This window comes from Lissotriton vulgaris, chromosome 2_2 (genome assembly GCF_964263255.1).
Source record: "Lissotriton vulgaris chromosome 2_2, aLisVul1.2, whole genome shotgun sequence".
In the NCBI taxonomy this organism is placed as follows: domain Eukaryota; kingdom Metazoa; phylum Chordata; class Amphibia; order Caudata; family Salamandridae; genus Lissotriton; species Lissotriton vulgaris.
The window spans coordinates 100,127,608-100,135,125 of NC_141688.1; positions in this window are offsets into that span (position 1 = coordinate 100,127,608).

Below are 7,518 nucleotides of genomic sequence, written 5' to 3' on the forward strand. Positions count from 1 at the left end.
GACACCCACGGGATGTTATCGTTCAGCCCTGACACATCAGTTTTCAATTTAAAGATCCAACGTTGTTCCTTGATAAATAGAAACCGTGAGACATCTGTTATGTGCGCTGGGATGAAGGGTTGTTCTAAGACCACCCACCTCAAGTCGTCTGCTTTGTGTTTCTTAGTTAAAAAGTGGTTCGTCAGGCAGGTGGACTGTTTGTTGCATCGTATCGTGCTCTTGTGTTCACTGATACGCAACTTGACTTTTCTGGTGGTGTGTCCAATGTATGCCAGACCACAAGGGCATGTGATCATATAGATCAATCTCTCCGAGTTACAGTTCGTATGGTTGATCAATTTCCATGGTCTGGATGTACCAATGTCGATGGAGAGGGTCTTACGGGTCTGCGGGCATACAGTACAGCTACCACATGGGTAGTGCCCCTGAACAGGGGTGGTATTCCAGATGGTATCTAGAGTGGTAGTGGTTTCTCTCCTCTGTGTCTTCGCTCTTGTGTGAACCAGACTATCTCTGATACTGGGCCCTCGTTTGAAGGCGAACAATGGCCTGGGTATGCCACCAGAAACTGTATTAAGGATTTTCCAGTGCTTCAGTACTGTTTTCTTCACCATATTAGATAGGGTACTAAAAGTGTGCACCATCGTGATCCTCTCAGACGGTGTCCTGCTCCGTTGATGTTCAATTAGTGCCTCTCGATTGTTATTAAAGGCTCTTTTGTGCGCCCGACGTATCAAACGATCTGGATAGTGACGTTCCTTCAGGTTCAGTGATAATTCTTTCGCATGTTGTTCATACAAGAGATTCGAGGAACAGTTTCGCCGAACCCTCAGAAATTGCCCCACCGGCAGGTTGTCACGTAGTGACTGTGGATGAAAACTCCGGTATGACAGTAGAGAGTTCCGAGCCATCGGTTTTTTGTATAGTTGACTCTGCAGGCCTCCCTCTCCTGGAAAGATGAGAAGATCCAAGAATGGTAGCCGCTCTTTGCTGTACTCGATTGTGAAGCGGAGATATTGATTTCTAGAGTTCAACCACGTATGGAAGTCGGTGACCTCCAGACTTGTGCCTCTCCATATGACAATGATATCATCTATATATCTGCGCCACAGCAACACCTGACTGAAGTAAGGGTTGCTGTGGTTTAGGACATGGTCTTGCTCAAATTGGTGCATATACAAGTTCGCAAGACTTGGGGCAAAGACACTCCCCATTGATGTCCCGGAGACTTGGAGGTAGAGGTCATCCTGGTATTGGAAAAAATTCTCCATCATAGCCAATCTGGCGCACTCCATGATGAAGGGTATTGGAGTGATAGTATCCGGTGGTTTGGATTCAAGTAAATGCCTTATACAGTCCAGAGTCTCTTGCTGAGGGATGCACGTGTAAAGAGACTCAACGTCGAAACTTACCAGTAGGTCGGTCTCGACGTTGAACTCGGTCTCAGCAAGAAGTCGGAGGACATCACCAGTGTCCTGTAGGTACGTGGGTGTATCTTTCACTAGTGGTTTCAGATAGACATCCACAAAGGTGGATAATGGCTCAAGTAGAGACCCAATCCCTGAAATGATTGGGCGACCTGGAGGAGGTCTCTTCTCCTTGTGTATCTTTGGGAGGTAATAGAAGTAAGGGACCACGGGGTGTGCTGTAATGAGGTACCTGGCTTCCTGAGAGGTAATCCAACCCTCACAAGATGCTTCCTCAATAAGGCTTTTGATGTCATTGGAGATTCTCGTGGTAGGGTCATCCGTGAGTCGACGATAGGCATTAGCGTGACTCAGTTGTCGCATGCACTCCCTGTGATAAATATCAGTGTCCTGTATGACAATGGCACCGCCCTTGTCGGCGGGTTTAATTGAAATGTTGGTATCTTTGGACAAGGTTACAAGTGCCTGCCTTTCAAATCTGGTCATGTTGGAGAAGGGCCTTTTGTTGGTTTGGTCCATGTTCATGATGTCGTGAGTAACTGCTTGCTCAAAAGCAATGACCCTCGCTGGCACTTGGTGGTTGAGAGGCGTATATGTGGATTTAGGTCTGAGGCCAGTATTCCGATCCACAGGGTCCTCCAACTCGTTGTTATCATTGGTCGATTTAAAGAAGAAATGTAAACGGACCTTCCTATAAAAGGATTCTAATTCGCATCTCAAGTTAAAGGGGTCTCCTTCGTTGGTTGGAACAAATCCAAGTCCTTTGTTCAGGACCGAGGTCTCTGTGGGTGTGAGTGTCCGGCTGCTGAGATTCACCACTAAATCACTAGTTCCTTCTAGGATTGTTCCCCTCTGTTGTTCGCAACGTCTGGTGCCAAATTCACTGACTGTTGGCCTCTTCTTTTCCCACGACTTCTGCCTCGGCCCTGCCATAAAAAAGACTGGTCGTAGTAGGTTTGGGTTGGGTGGGTAGTTAGGCATTTGATGGCCCATAGGGGGTCCCATAGGTGGTTGATGATAACCCCAAGGTGGACTATCTGGGATTCACCATGGAGGGATGACCCTCATGAATTGTCAACTCTATACACTCTAAACTTCTGCACAAAATGTTTTTCCTGTACATAACACCATTAGATCCTCTCTAGGGACCATACAATTGTGCAGCACACGTCAGGAATCAACTAATGTCACCTTCTTATTTAGAATAAGACCAGATGAGGGAGCACATTCATCAAAGTTGGTTCCATCCACCCCTTGCTCAATGTAGCGTCCGCTCTGTTTCTTAAGGATTATTACCCTACAATTCCTGGTGGTCAGGACACACTCCTTGTTGCTCACCCTCTAATATCAGCAACTTGATTAAAATCTCTTGGAAGGTGGGTTCTTTGTATATCTTTTTCACACTGCCTTTACACCTTAATGTTGTCATGACAACACTTTGACAAATACTGCAAACTCTGGCGCATAATTCACTTCATAGCGCCCTTAATCCAAGACTGTGTATTGTCAGTCAGAAGGACGAGGTTGGGCACCGTCCCATCCGAATTAATACATTGTTACATGCAGGTTTTCATTAAGTTGAGCTCGCGCTGAGCGCATAATGCATCCCATAGCGCCTCTTCCACTGTCTCACGCCATGTGCATTCATAACATCTGCTACCGGAACGAAGCGGTGCACCGTATATACTGAACGAGTATCTTGCGAAATAATCAGTTGGCATATTACTGAGCATGCGCGGTGCGGTATGTTCTCACAAACGGGAGGCACGCGCCTAGTCCCTTTGCGCATGCCCCGTACTTTGAATGCTTTACATCTAGGAGCGGCTCACCGGCGCGCATGCGCCTCGATGTGAAAATGCGCACACCCTTTCCGGCGATAGAACTACAGCTGTTCGCCATTTGTGCAATTTCCTCCAATCAGCTTGGGTATAAAATCGCGCGCCTCACCTCTCCTCGTTGCCTCCCCTTCGGCTTTGGTTTTAGCCGAGAGGTACCGACGGAGAGGTGAGTGAAAACGCCGCGTGTTGCTTTTACTTTCTCAGTCTTCCCTATTTAGGAAAGTGAAGCCTCCTCTTGATAGAGCAGTAATTTTAAATGAGCTTCAAGAGTGAGCACCTGACCTTTATCTACAGTGCTAGTGAAGCTTCAGATATTGGCTATGGTTTTTCTGTTCCTTTGTAGTTAAGCCTTTGGCTGGCCTTTCACTCAGACATACCACCATTACAATTACACTCTTGAGCGCTACAGCACTTTTCCAACTGACCACTGTATGCGTTTTCTTAGGGTGTTTACAAAACTTAATCAGTGTTACTGGTTAGTAAAGGGTCAACTGTAAATGGTTTACCCAGGCAGTCAGCATTCCCTACTAGTTTTAACTAGCAATCATGCCTTCCCCTCTCTTATGTTCTCCATGGGACTAAGATCATTGTGGGCAATCATAAAACCAGTAGTTTATACGCACAAACCTTAGAAACATAGTTTTGACTTAGGATACTTTTCAGACCCTTTTAGTCGCCTGGGCTTACATGTTTACATTTTGTTTGTGCTTAGAGCGGGGCCTCATTCTCCGAGCCGTTGCCGGGTGAGGTGAGGCTTGACTCCCACATATTGCTGGGTAAGTCTTGTTTACTTTTTGTATAATTTGGATTCAGCAATGTCTGTGGTTTACTGTTAATGCAACCTATATTATATGGTTAAGTCGTTCTAATAGGGACTGACTTCGCTGAGCCTTACAATGGTCCTCATGACACAATTAGCTTGTCATGTTTGAAGAACACAAAATAGTTTTTGTCTTTTTGTTTTTGTTCACAGGACTGCATCCTCAATCGACAAATGGTTCAAGAGGATACGGTAGGATGGTCCCTGTGACCACACCATTAGTTTGACAGTCCTTTATTTCTTGGTCTGTCCTTTTCACTTTATATATTTGTTATTAGAGTGTACTTATGCAGTAGCAACATCTCATATATGTGGCCCTGAAGAATGCCGGTGTAGTTTCACCTGTTGGCAGAAACATGTTGGCCTATTTAACAACACAGCAAAGCAAACAGTGATTTTGTCACACTGTTCTACATCTCTTTTTAATCTGGCGTCCTGGTGAATCTCAATAAAAAGTTTTTTCTTTTGCCTCGACCGTCATTTTAACATCACTTGTTCACCTTTTTTGTTTGCACTGCACTTTACCAGCACCGCCCAGTGGCATGGACACTTCCATTGTATGAACCAGAACTGTGTGCTGTCTAGCCAATTCAACTGGGCTTGGACACACCATTCTGGCTCCAGACGTCCTACATGACGAGGCTCCGCCGAATGGGTGGGCTGATAGGATATCTATCATACACCTAGTGTCTTATGACCACTTGGTCTGGTTCAGTGCAATCCAAAAGTTTGGTTTTCTAATGAGGACCTTATAGGCTCGGCTTTTTGGTACACAGACCCTCCAACTATAATGTGCACCCGTGCCATTCACTGCTAATTACCCTACATATTTCATCAGGAATGGTATATTCTTTGACATGATTGATAATATCACTGCAACATTTGCAATTAAATTATTGATGGGGAAAACTGTGCATGGCGAGTGTCACGAGTTATAGTTACCTCAGAGCACGTGTTATAGTTACTTGGTGAATTTCATTTTTTTTGTTTAAAATGGTACGTTTGAAATGTTCACTAAAGTGTTACTTTAACCTTTGTTTTTTTCAGGGAATATATAAATATATACATATAGATAGATATAGATATATAAATATATATAGTGCAGAGTGTAATACATTATTTATTACCATTGTTGAGAGTGAGTTGTGATGTCCTTCTCCTCCTTCAATAATGGTAATTATTAGCATATAATACTCTGAACATCTACATATATGGCTTATGCTTTAGCATTTTTTCGTTTGTATTTGTTTTAACATTACAAATAGGGAGTCGCTGGATACAATGAAACCATGCCTAAATCTCCATCTTCTTATAAGTAAATACACTATAGCCAAGCGTTGCATATTGTACCTTGCCTTCAAGGATTTATCCTATGGTTTCCATAAGGTTGATCGAGTTAAACTGTGGCTGTTTTTGTTTGAACTGGGCCTAGATGTATCCTTGGTGCATTTTTTATCTGTCCTCTGTGAGGATCTTTCAGGCAGGGTAAGATTCGGGCCTAGCTGGGTGTTATCTTACACCTTCACATTACAGCATGGGGTGTGCACCAGGGTTGTGTTCTCTCATCACTCTTATTTATATTATTATATAAACAAACTAATTTCACCTGTCCAGTGCCTGTTTAGATGTGCCCTTGATTAATATTGTCCCCAATCCTGTATCACTGTACACGGATGATGTGGTCTTACTGGCCAGCACTCTGAATGCTTTATGATATTTAGTTAGTGCTTTCTTGCAGTTTATGGCTGATTTAGATGTAGCCACTAATTTTACCATGGCTCATACAATGGCTTATTGTCCTAAACATTTGAGGGTGACTTATTTTCCTTATCTTGGGATGGTCTGTGATTCCTCTAACTCCTGGGCGACTAAAATCTCGCACCGCCACCTGAAGTTCTACCAAGTCATAGGTATCCATTTCAACTTACCTTGATCTTTAGGTAGCAAACCAAGTATACCCCTACTTAAGATCTACAAATATCATTGTGCACCCATGATGATTTAAGGGGCTTTTGTGTGAGGCAGAAGAAAATTGATTCTGTAGGCGTCTCCTCTCTGTACTGTCTTCCACATCGCATTACATCTTTCATGAGGAACTTGGTCTCCCCTATATGAAAGAATTTGTTATGTCGGGCTCCTTTAAATTTTTGACTTAATCCTCATGCGTCCTTAAGCCACTCGATAACTAGAGATTTTTTATCATATAACCAAGGGCTGAAAGTACCTTAGCTCGCATTTGATAAACAGAACCTATCAGAGCAGGGTGGGCCTCTCTTTTTGGGAGCCTATTTTCAGAGCACAAAGAGGATAAATTACAGATCAAACATATGTTTTTAGAGAGCAAGTGCTTAATGAGGGAGCATGTAAAGCTTAGCATACCGACTGTGAGGCTATTTTCTACTATAAAGTTTGTTAATGGTAAGAAGCCCTAGTTGTTTCATGTATCTGGCCGCTTAGGCTCACATCTGCTCAGCGCCAGGATACCATTCTGGGTCATAGAGAACTCTACAAATCTGCATAACATAACAAAGCTGCACCCCCCACACAAAAGCAACCCCGACGAACGCAGAAAACATATAAAGAAATTGTGGCAAAATGAAGTCCACTTCTGTAATTTTTCAGATATTACTCCAAACGGCATTATTTGAAAGTAGTTTTTACTGTAGGGATGAAAATAAATTGGGGACCTGGAGCATTCCCAAAAAATACTCATTTAGGGATATAAACAAAGAGTACTAGCTGTGTCCTAGCATAACTTCATTGTTACAGGTATGGTCTTTCCAACCAATAGATCACTGTAACTTTTTATACTGAACTGTTCGACCATGCATCTTTTGGCATGATTTCTCTTGTCTTTTTGCTTCCGACCTCCTGTGTTTGACTGGATGCAGAACTTTGTTTTTGCTGGTTTTAGGACTCTGGGCACTTTACCACTGCTGACCAGTGCTAAAATGAATGTGCTCTGTGTCTAAACTGTTATGTCATTTGGTTTCTCCTTAATTGGCATATTTGATTTACTGGTGAGTCCTTAGTACTGTGCTCTACATGTGCCCAGAGCCTGTGCATCAAATGCTGCTAGTGGGTCTGCAGCACTGATTGTGTCACCCACATGAGTAACCCTTCAAACCTGTCTCAAGCCTGCCACTTAAGATCCTGTGTGTGAAAAGTTAAACTGCCATGCTGACTGTACAAGTTTACCTCCTTGCCAGGCCCAAACCTTCCCTATTATTAAATGTAAGGCCTAAGGTAGGCTCAAGGTCGCCCTATGGCAGGGGCAGTGTATTTAAAAGGTAGGATTTGCATTTGAGTTTTACATATCCTGGTAGTGAAAAACTGCTAAATTTGTTTTTCACTACAGCAAGGCCTATCTCTGCCATAGGTTGGCACTTGGGCTGCCTTGTAACATTTTACAAGCGTAATTTCCAGTTGGGAG